The sequence below is a fragment of the Magnolia sinica genome, chromosome 16, assembly GCF_029962835.1.
Source record: "Magnolia sinica isolate HGM2019 chromosome 16, MsV1, whole genome shotgun sequence".
NCBI lineage: Eukaryota > Viridiplantae > Streptophyta > Magnoliopsida > Magnoliales > Magnoliaceae > Magnolia > Magnolia sinica.
The window spans coordinates 27,425,239-27,437,441 of NC_080588.1; the positions used below are offsets into that span (position 1 = coordinate 27,425,239).

At 40.3% G+C, this 12,203-nt stretch overlaps 1 protein-coding gene across 4 annotated transcripts in view; it reads left to right on the forward strand.

The window, feature by feature from the left end:
• Positions 1–12,203, forward strand: part of LOC131228672 (NAC transcription factor 29-like) — a 31,390-nt gene that overhangs the window by 803 nt on the left and 18,384 nt on the right. The gene's annotated exons all lie outside the window — the stretch shown is intronic.

Genomic DNA, 12,203 nt, shown 5'->3' on the forward strand with positions numbered 1-12,203 from the left:
GAGCTTCTACTGTGCTTTTTTTTTTTTTTTTTTTTTTTTTTTTTTTTTCGGTTTTTACTGTCCATTAATGTCTATCAGTTTGTCAGTTATAATACTTCCCAGTGTAATTTTTGGGTTGTAATCCATCTACTGCGGGTCCCACTATTTGGGCAGTTTGGATTTGAGCTATGCACCGATGTGTATGATAGGTGATCTGATGTAGGACAGCCTAATCTAACCTTAAATGAGCATGGTATTTGAAAGGGGCAGATTCATGCAATCTTAAATAACAAATCAATATCAGCCTGATTTATACATCATAAACACAAGAAAGAAATAATGTCAATATAGCATTGATTAGGGCCATCCATCACAAACACGAAGTATTGAATCTTAAAATCTGAATTTAATTGGATCCGGTGAAAGATAGAACTTTCGTCTTGCAATAGGTCCTTCTAACGATCTAAGTGGATTTTCTAATCCAGAAAAATAAGAATTTCCTGGATTGGGAAATCTGGAAAATTCGGTAAAAAAAAATTGTGGTTCTTCAAATTTAGATTTGGGTGATGGGTTTTATGGGGGGATGAAAAGGGAATGAAAATATTTTGAGATTAGAAGAAAAAGAGAGGATAGGGTTAAAGAAAATAATACCTTGAGAAAAGAGAGAAGGAGAAAGAAGTAGGGGATGAGAAATTGTTTACCTGGGCTCACGCCCTCTTCCAATCACTGGAAGTCGAAGACGAGATCGTTAGAAGCAAAAAAGCTCTCCTTTTTTTCTTTCATAAACATAACATAATATGCTATGGGTTTAAGGGCAAACCTTATAAATTCGTGATTACATGAAATTAACAAAATACCCCTACTAAAAAAAAGTTTCAAAAAAAAAGAAATTCGCACAAAATTGTGCACAAACTATCTCAAAACATAATTAATTCAAATGTTCATAAACTAAATGTAAATTTAAGATGCCCAATGGGCCTCGATGATAGTGCCGTGAAGGTGGTGTAATGAAGGTGGGCCGTGACGATCTAACAGTCCGATCACACCCTCCTCGCGATCCAATGGTCCAAATGTCTCCTCTAAGCAACTTACACATGTCACGAACACATGTGTAAGGTTTTCGACCTTTAGAGACCCGACCCGTATCCGTCATCTAACCACATTGACACGGGTAATGCACGCCTCTTGCGTTGATATACTTTGAATGGCCTGGTATCTGCATTAACTCCCCTTGGCTGAGAAGATCTCGACTCCAGCGAGATAAAACTCTTGTGCTTTTCTAACAAATCTGGATCTAGTCGCTGCAACTCCTCTTTCGTCAGCCATGTACAGTCGGATGATGGTCTGCTCTTCCACTTCACTAAGTACCTCTGAAAGCCACCGTCTCGAGTGGAAACAATTTGCTCATCCACAATTCCTTCAATTTCTTCTCTTATCTCAGGTATAGTAGGCATAGGTGGTGTAGGTTGGGAAGAAAATTCAGAAATTGGCCAATGGTTTGGAACAAAATTAGGGTCTATGGGATGGCTTGAACAAGGCATTAGATCCTCTACATTGAATGTTGAACTAATTCCCATGCGAGGTGGAAGATCTATCACATACGCATTGGACCCAATTTTTTTCAGAATTTTAAATGGTCCAGCACTGCGTGCTTGGAACTTCTTAACGGTACCCTGTGGGAACCGTTTTGGCCTCATCCTAACCATTACATAATCACCCTCATTAAATTCTTAAATTTTACGATGTAAGTTAGCTGAAATTTTATATTGTTCATTACTAGCATTTATCCGCCTCCTAATCTCTGCATGCAACTCATGAATGTGATGGGAAAATGCATCGGCTGACTTTGAGGTCCTCTGGGTGACTGACATAGGTAACAAATCTATGGGTAGTCTAGGTTTGTAACCACCAACAATTTCGAATTGACTCATACTTGTAGACCTATTAACTGAACTGTTATATGTAAACTCGGCGACTGGCAGGACTAAGTCCCCAGTTTTAATGTGTTCACCCACCAAACATCGTAGTAGATTTCCGAGACTTCGATTCACAACCTTAGTTTGACCATCAGTTTGAGGATGGTAGGCAGACGAGAACTGGAGTCTCGTACCCATCATATGCCATAATGTCTTCCAAAAATAACTAGTAAATCAGACATCTCTGTCAAACACTATGGTCTTAGGCAAACCATGTAATCGAACCACCCCCTTAATGAAAATCTTAGTTATGTTGGACGCATCGGAGGTTTTAGAACAAGGGAGAAAGTGCGCCATTTTTGAGAAACAGTCCACGACCACAAAAATGGAATCGTGCTTTTTAATTATCTTGGGAAGTCCAAGCACGAAATCCATACTGATGTCTTGCCACGGTGCGTGTGACACTGGCAATGGTGTGTACAATCCAGTATTCTGTTTCTTCTGTTTTGCGAGTTGACATGTTCGACATTGCCCTAAAATTTTGGCTACGTCTCGCTTGAGACTTGGCCAATAAAATCGATTCTCCACTAGGGCGATGGTCTTATCTCGACCAAAATGGCCAGCAATACCTCCAGCATGAATCTCCCAAAACAAGGAAATCTCGAAGGGAAGTGTGGGGAATACAAAGTCAGTCTCCTTTGAAAAGGAAACCATCTTTCAGCGCGAACTCACCCGAACTATGCTGGGCACCTAAGAGTGACATGTATGTTCCCCCAAAATTTGGACACATAGGATACTCATCTTTCAATTGCTCAAACCCGACAACTTCTTCACTCAAGGAGTTGAGTAATGTCACTCTCCTACTAAGGGCATCGGCTGGTTTGTTCTCGATCCCGGCTTTATGTTTCAGGACAAATGAATATTCCTGAAGAAATACTGCCCACTTGGCATGCCTTGGGTTAAGCTTCTTTTGGGAATTCAAATACCTCAAAGCCTCTTGATCAGAAAACAAGACAAATTCTTGCGGTAGAAGATAATGACGCCAATGACGTAGCGACTGCACAACCGCATAAAATTCTTTGTCATTGGTGGAATACTTTTGTTTTGCCTCATTCAATTTCTCACTAAAATAGGCAACTGGATGACCCTCTTGGCTTAGTACTCCTCCTATACCTACGCCTGAAGCATCACATGCTACTTCAAAGACTTTATAAAAATCTAGAAGACGCATGACAGGAGCCTCTATCATCTTGCCCTTAATATCTTTGAATGCCTTAGCTGCGGCCTTAGACCATATGAACTCTCCGTTTTTAATGCAATCAGTAATGGGAGCCATAATAATGCTAAACCCTCGAATGAACCGACGATAAAATGTGGCTAAGCCATGAAAGCTTCTCACTTCATGTATGTTCCGCGGTTCAGGCCAGTCAACTATGGCCTTGACTTTTTTTGAATCTGCTCGCATCCCTATAGACGACACTATGAACCCTAAGAAGACGACCCTATCAGACAGGAACGAACATTTCTTAAGGTTCGCACATAACTTTTCCGCCCTTAAGACACTACAGACCTACCTCAAGTGGTCGAGATGCAGTTCTTTAGTGGTACTATATATGAGTATGTCATCAAAATAAACCACTAAGAACTTCCCCATAAAGGGTCTCAAAACCTGGGTCATCACACGCATAAAAGTACTGGGTGCATTAGTCAAGCCAAAGAGCATGACCAACCACTCGTACAACCCATCCTTCGTCTTGAAGGTTGTCTTCTACTCATCTCCAGGGCATATGCGTATTTGGTTATACCCGCTCTTGAGGTCTATCTTGAAAAAAATGGTGGATCTGGCCATCATGTCTAACATATCATCAAGCCTCGGTATCGGAAACTGATACTTGATCGTGATCTTATTAATGACCCTACACACATCCGCCACGTACCATCTTTCTTAGGCGTTAATAGCGCTGGTACAGCACACGGACTCATGCTCTCACGGATGAAACCTTTTTGCAAGAGCTCATTTACCTGTCTATGCAACTCTGCATGCTCTGTAGGATTCATCCTGTAATGAGGAAGGTTCAGTAAAGAAGACCTTGGGACGAGATCAATGGCATGCTGGATGTCCCTCATAGGTGGAAGCTCATTCGGTAAATCCTCAGGGAATACATCACTGTACTCCTCAAGAACCGAAGTCGCCTTAGGGGGTAACTCTACATGAACCTCGGGTGTAACCTCCCTAGCCACTAGGGCGTACACCATCGAATCATCCTCTGTCTCTTTCTCAAAATCTTTTGCATTTATAATATGTAGAGACTTCGGAATAGATTTCCTCACATCCTTCCTTGACTCACTCGTTTTCACATCCCGAACCTTGTCCATGTGGCTCTTCGGTGGCAACGGATTAATCTTGATTTTCTTGCCCTCATGCGTGAATGTACACACGTTCGAGCCACCAAAAATCGTGACATCTCTATCGTATAACCACGGCCTCCCTAAAATGATGTGACCTACATCCATACATAAAACATCACACCACAACATGTCTTTATATGAACCGATTTGGATGGGGACTAAACACTGCTGGGACACAGGCATAGAAGACGTGTCAACCCAAAAAACCTTGAATGGTTAAGGGTGAGGGATGGGCTTCAAACCCAAACGAGTGACTGTGCTAGCTGAGACCACGTTGGTGCAACTACCACTATTCACGATGACTTTGCAATTTTTGTCACCGCTCTTGATAAACGTATAGAAAATTGTGCTTCTGCGCCAATCGTCACTCTCCTTGGCCTGCACCAAAGCACATCTAACTACAGCTAGTGGTGCAATCTCTGGTTCTTCTTCTTCATAATCACTAGCACCTATCTCTGGGTGATATTACTCAACTTCATAATCACCCATGTCATCCGCATTTTCATTTGACTCGTCTATGACTAAGGCTTTCCCGCGAGTCTTTGCCGTACACTGGTATGCGAAATGACCTGTACCTCCGCACTCATAACATCTCAAGTGACTACCACTGCCAGGATTGGCACCAAGGACACTTTTGCCCTTATCATCCTTAGGCTTAGGCGGTGGACTAGCCTGCGCCCTAGGCTGACTTCCAATGTTAGGTTTGGTTCCTTGAAAACCAGATCTAACAATAGAGTCACGGGACTCAAAGCACCTCGTGATAGGAGACTTTATGTAAAGCTCTAACTCCTGTACAACTTGGTAAGCCTGATCTAAGTCACTCATTGCATGGGTCAAAAGCTCACGCTGTAGATCCATGCGAAGATCCACCTGGAAACGCGCCAATGTCACTAAAGGATCCTCCCGAATATCACATCGCATCATATACTCCTCAAATTTTGCGATGTAATCTGCAACCGACATAGATCCTTGGCGTAATGCTTGCCATTGATCTAGGAGCTTTTGACGATAAGAGAGAGGAAGATATTTTTCCTTTAATAATTTCATCTCTACCCAATGTGCGATTGGGACACCTCCTGATCTCTCGATCCTACGCTCCGTATTTGTCCAAAACAATTTAGCTTGACCCACAAGTTTCATTTTCGCAAACCGCACCTGTCGGTTCTCAGACATCTCATACCATTCGAAATAATGGTCCATGTCCGCTAACCAATCAAGGAATGATTTGGGGTCAAGACGCCCATCAAAACTAGGAGCATCTACTTTAACACTCTTTAAGACCCTCTCATCAACATCATAACGGTCTTGATACTCGACAGCGGCCTGCGGATTTCACGCCCCTCCACGTCCTACCCCTCGGCCATGTGCTCCATGACCTCTACCACGATTTCCTACCCATTACTCAACTACTCCCCTTACGTGAGACTGTTCATCCCCTCCAATGTCGGAGATTTCTCTTAGGGACACTTCTATCTGATCCATACGGGTATTCGTGTTCCTAGATTGCGCCTCAATGGCGGCCAAACATTGGTTGATCGTGTTCATCATCTCAGTCAACTGTTCCATATTGAAAATCGGGTGTAGACCAAATCCTCTACCAGTCTGAGTGGGCATACACAATAAGACTCAACTTAGGTTTTCTAAAACACAACTCTAGGAGATTGTTTTGACACAAGACTATGGACACCGACGATCCTAACTTTTAGAAAGATGCAAATGTGGAAAAAATTCAGATCTAGACTTCTTTTTATTTATTTATTTATTATTATTTTTTTTAATGCAAATCTGAAAATTTTCAGATCTAGACTCTATATGCAATGCATGAAACCCTAGAAAAAATAAAAAATAAAAAAATCTAGACTCTTGATAACTTGATCTAAGACGACCCAATGCAAGGACCTAAGCTTTGATACCAAAATTGATGTAGGACAGCCTAATCTAACCTTAAATGAGTATGGTATTTGAAAGGGGCAGATTCATGCAATCTTAAATAACAAATAAATATCAACCCGATTTATACATCATAAACACAAGAAAGAAATAAGGTCAATATAGCATTGATTAGGGCCATCCATCACAAACACGTAGTATTGAATCTTAAAATCTGAATTTAATTGGATCCGGCGAAAGATAGAACTTTCGTCTTGCAATAGGTCCTTCTAACGATCCAAGTGGATTTTCTAATCCAGAAAAATAAGAATTTCCTGGATTGGGAAATCTGGAAAATTCAGAAAAAAATTTGTGGTTCTTCAAATTTAGATTTGGGTGATGGGTTTTATGGGGGGATGAAAAGGGAATGAAAATATTTTGAGATTAGGAGAAAAAAAGAGGATGGGTTTAAAGAAAAGAATACCTTGAGAAAAGAGAGAAGGAGAAAGAAGTAGGGGATGAGAAATCGTTCCCTGGGTCTCACGCACTCTTCCAATTACTGGAAGTCGAAGACGAGATCGTCAGAAGCAAAAAAGCTCTCATTTTTATCTTTCATAAACATAACATAATATGCTATGGGTTTAGGGCAAACCTTATAAATTCGTAATTACATGAAATTACCAAAATAACCCTACTAAAAAAAGTTTCAAAAAAAAGAAATTCGCACAAAATTGTGCACAAACTATCTCAAAACATAATTAATTCAAATGTTCATAAACTAAATGTAAATTTAAGATGCCCAATGGGCCCCGATGATAGTGCCGTGAAGGTGGTGTAATGAAGGTGGGCCGTGACGATCCAACGGTCCGATTACACCCTCCTCGCGATCCAATGGTCCAAATGTCTCCTCTAAGCAACTTACACATGTCACGACCACATGTGTAAGGTCTTCGGCCTCTAGAGACCCGACCCGTATCCGTCATCTAACCACATTGACATGGGTAACGCACGCCTCCTACGTTGATATACTTTGAATGACCTAGTGTCCGCATCATGATCCATCCCTGCACTGTAGTTTTGGGGTAATGTGTAGTGTCATATAATTCCCCAAGAAGAAGAATTGGTTCAGGTTTTGGCCCTACGCGGGTTTTATGTCGCATCATGATACATGTATATGTGGAAGGAATGTACAAATATAGATGAGTCGGTTTTTTTTTTTTTTTTTTTTTTTTTTGAGTTATCTTGCGTTAATAGTGCTTTTTTAGTCATACCCAGATCACACTGGCGGGTTTAGATTCCATGCCTATAGAGGAGGTTTGAGTTTCGAGAGGATGCGTTTGATGCTTGTAAATTCTAATCAACAATATCTGCTTTTGAGACCTATGATTCCCTTAACTCCAGATGCGAAAGCCATTCAGCCTTTGAAGAGTCTTGATATGTGGTCTTGAATCAGCCTTTAGATGATATTTTGTGATGTTTTGCAAACGATTTCAACCATTTTTATACATTATAATTTTACAAATTGTGTTGTATTCTTTGAATAAAACTTAATTAATCATTATAGAAAATGGCAAGATCTGAATGAAATTGGCTAATCAACTTATTCTCTCACTCAGTGCCCACTAATATGCTCTGCCAAAGATTTCTTGCCCAATGGAAGCCCCAATTCTTTGCATTCAACCCAATTGCTTATTAAATCTATGCTGACTCAACAAGTACCTTGAGAAGTATATAGAAGCTAAGGTTACCTAGTTTCGCCCAGTGGCTCTTCCTAGTGCTTGCACCTGGTAATGGACTGCAAAATCATTCCAATTGAATATCCTAATGGACACATCATTGACTAACCAAAACATAGGGGCATAAGTTTTCCTGGAAACTACTGAATCAGCTCAGTTGAGGATGTCATCAACTTCATTTTCTGCAAACAAATTATATTTGGTACTTTTGAGAAGATTAAAATCGGCAACTGCTTCTCTATGACCCTCCTTTGATTGTGATATTTTTAGGATGAGTGGGTTAATGAGACATTTATACGAATAGGTCTTGGGGATGTATGTTGTTTGCAGATGACATAGTTTTGATTGACGAGACGAGAGAGGGTGTAAGCGCAAAGCTAGAACTATGGAGGAATGCTTTTATAATATAACGGTTTTCAAATCAGTTGGACTAAAATAGAGTATATAGAATGCAAGTTTAGTAACAATAGTAGTGGAAATGGGGAATTAGCTAACATTGCTAATGAAGAAGTATCCTAGAATGACCATTTTCGATATCTTTGGTTTGGTAATTCATGAGAGCGGAGAGATTGGGAAGGATGTTGTTCATAGAATTAGAGTTGGGTCGACAAAATGGAGATGTACCTTTGGACCTTCATGTGATTGTTGCATACAAATCAAACTGATGGGGGATTTTATAGGACAAAGACTAGCCATACTCTATGTGTTAGAGTGTTGGGACAAAGTGTTGGGCAGTTAAGGAACAACATGTTCATAGGATGAATGTAGATAAAATGAGGATGTTGAGATCATGGTATTCCATAACAATAACAAGGGCCCTAATGGCCACCACTGTTACCATTACAATACAGGCCGTAACAACCGTTACAACTTCTTTTTCTTCTTCTTCATTTTAAAAAATTAAAATAAAATCTTGTTTCAGTCTTGTCATGGGCTGTTATGGGCTGTTTTTATTTTTAATTTTTATTTTTATACGAAACTGCCGTTATGCCCCGTAACATGTAACGATGGCCACCATTACCTTTATGTAATGGCTGTTACTTAAACCCTTTTTGCATACCTTGGAGATAGATGAGTGGCAAGGCATGGAATGATAGAATTAGAAATGAATGCAATTGAGGAAATTTAGGAGTAACACCAAGAAGTGTGAAGTGAGGGAAAGTAGATTTGCACAGTTTGGCCATGTGTGGCGGAGACCAAGAATTGCACCGATTAGAGTAGGTTGGTTATAGTTGAAGGCTCTAAGAGGGAAAGGGGAAGGCCCCAAAAGGACGAGGGTGGAGGTTGTAAGGAAATATTTGATGACCTATTATTTAACTGAGGATATGGTCCTTGATAGAGTGAAATGAAGGAACAAACTTTTAGTTTACCCTAATCAGCCAGGCTCGTGATAAGGCTAAGATGATGATAATTATCATCTTATGTGAACTTGGCATTCATAGGTACACACACAATGTTGTTAAAATTGCTATCGTATCCAATGTTCGAAATATTGGTATCGCACTATGTAGCACACCCTTAGGATACAGATACGTATCGGTTATCGCATGGGATATATTGTTTGTATCGCATAATTTATCGCACTTTTTGGGAAACATGGGGAAACATTGAGAAAATGGTTGAAATTTTTAATGAAACTCTAGGGACTGTTAAAAAAGCCCTTAATACACACTTTTAAATCATAACATCTCAAAAAAAATATGCACATAATAAGTTTCCTTTGTATAGGGTCCTAAGCTATGCGATGTTTAACTGAACTAATGCAATTATATTTAAATTGATATTTATAAATATATCATAGTCATGTATGAAAACACAACCAATTCATTGAAAAGCAAAAGAAGAACTGAAGAAGTAAAATTTGAGAAATATACATATCAATGATGGGGACTAGTTGTGGTCTAGACCCACAGAGTTACGTGGTGGCTCGTAATCATCATCTCCATCTCAATTTGGAAGCAGTTTTACATTCCTCCCATTAGTGTGGCCTACCATAGTTTTTTTAATCAGGCAGCTTTTGTATGTACGGATCACCGGATGAACGGTGGATTTTACATCTACAGCATGTCAGATGGAAAATAAATGACATGGTGGACCCTGAAGTGACGTCACCAAGTTCTATAGGGCCCACCATGATGTGTGTTGTATCCACACTGTCCATCCATTTGGAGATATCATTTTAGGCCATGAGAAAAAGAATGAGTTAGATCCAAAGCTCGAGTGGACCCCACCACAAAAAACAATGGAGAGACGAACGCCCACCATTAAAAATTTCTAAGGGCCACAAAAGTTTTCAATCAAGCTGAAATTTGTTTTTTCCCTTCTTTCATGTCTGTCTTAACTTATAAACAGGTTGGATCTTAGATAAACATCATAGTGGACCTTAGGAAGGTTTCAACAGTGGGCATCCCTCTCCCCACTGTTTTCTATGGTGGGGTCCACTCTAGATTTGGATCTGACTCATTCTTTGTCTCATGCCTTAAAATGATATAGCCAAATGTATGGACGGTGTAGATACAACACATACATCATGGTGGGCCCCACAGAACTTGGTGTGTCACTTCAGTAGCCAGCATGGCTACGCAACCTGTCAGTATCTTCTGCGTCCGGACGCGGATCGCGTACTACCCCCACCCGTCCCTAGCTCCGAACAGGCAGTTCTGTGGGCGGGCCCACCGTGATGTATCTATACATCCAAGCCATCAATCCCTTTTCTCAGATTATTTTAAGGCATGAGCACAAAAATGAGGCAGATCCAACGCTCAAGTGGACCACACCAAATAATAAGCTTGGTTGCATTAAAATGCACAAAGCATTAAATGTCAGTTGCTTTAATGTTGGTGGTCGGTGCTCTGTGGGTGTTGGTGGTCGGTGCTCTGTGGGCCCCACCATAATGTATTTGTTTCATCCATTTTTACGGATCATTTTTGGGATTGATACAAAAAATTATAAGGATGTAAATCGTAGGTGGACCACACCGCAGGAAAACAATAATGATTGGATATCCACCATTAAAATCCTCCTAAGGCCCATTGTACTGTTTATTTGACATCATCTGTTGATTGGGTCCTAAAATCCTAGATGAAGGGAAGAAATAAATATCAGGTTGATCCAAAGCTTTTATGGCTCCCAAAACGTTTTTAATGGTCAACAATCATTCAACACTGTTTCTTGTAATGTGGTCCACTTGAGTTGTGGATATGGTTTTATTTTGGGCTCAACACCTAAAATGATCAGTAAAAACGGATGTATGGCGTGGATAAAGCACATACAATCACGGTGGGCCCAACAGAGTTTACTCAGTAAGATAAGAGCGTGCTACGCTCAGTACGCAATCCCGTCATTGACGGGGCACATTACGTCACCAAGTTATGTGGGTCAGTACGCAATCCCATCATTGACGGGCCACATTTACCATGATGTATGTTTTGTATCCACACCGTCCATACATTTGAAGAGATCATTTTATGGCATGAGCCAAAAAATAGGTCAGATCCAGAGCTCAAGTGGACCCCACCATAGAAAACAGTGGAGAGAGTGAGGCCATCATTACAAACTTATTAAGCTCTGTGAGGTCCACCATGATTTTTACCAAATAATTTCAGGGCTTTAGCCCGAAAATAAAGCATATACAATGTTCAAATGGGCCACACTGTAGAAAATAATTGAATTGAATATCTACCGTTAAAATTTTTTTGAGGGCCACAGAAGTCTTTGATGAATGGATCAAGCTTATATTTGTATTTTCCCTTCATCCACCACGTCTGTATGATCTTATTAATGGTTTGGATGACCAATAAACATCACTGTAGGGCTGAGAAAGGTTTCAATGGTGGAAATCAGTATCACCACTGTTTCTTGTGGTATAATCTTAGATTTTTCTAAAATTTAGGATCAACCCCTTAAATTAGATGGGAAAACGGATGGACGGCGTGGATGGACCACATACATTAAAGGCGGGCCCAAGTGAGTTTACTGAGTACCATAAGAGCGTACTGAGTAACACACCATGCACCGATCGCATTTTCACAAAGCGGATTGCGTGCTGAGTAACTCAGCATACAAAGTAAACTCTGTGGGGCCCAACGTCATTCATGCACTGTATCAACTCCGTACATCAGCTTTATCATATAATTTTAGGGCTTTAAACCAAAATTTAATCATATCCAAATTTTAAGTGGACCACACCACCTAAAATAGTGTGAATTGAAGTCTACCAATGAAAAGTTCTCGGGGCCCACAGAAGTTTTAGATCAAGATGATATTTGTGTTTTCTATTCATCCATGTTTGCAT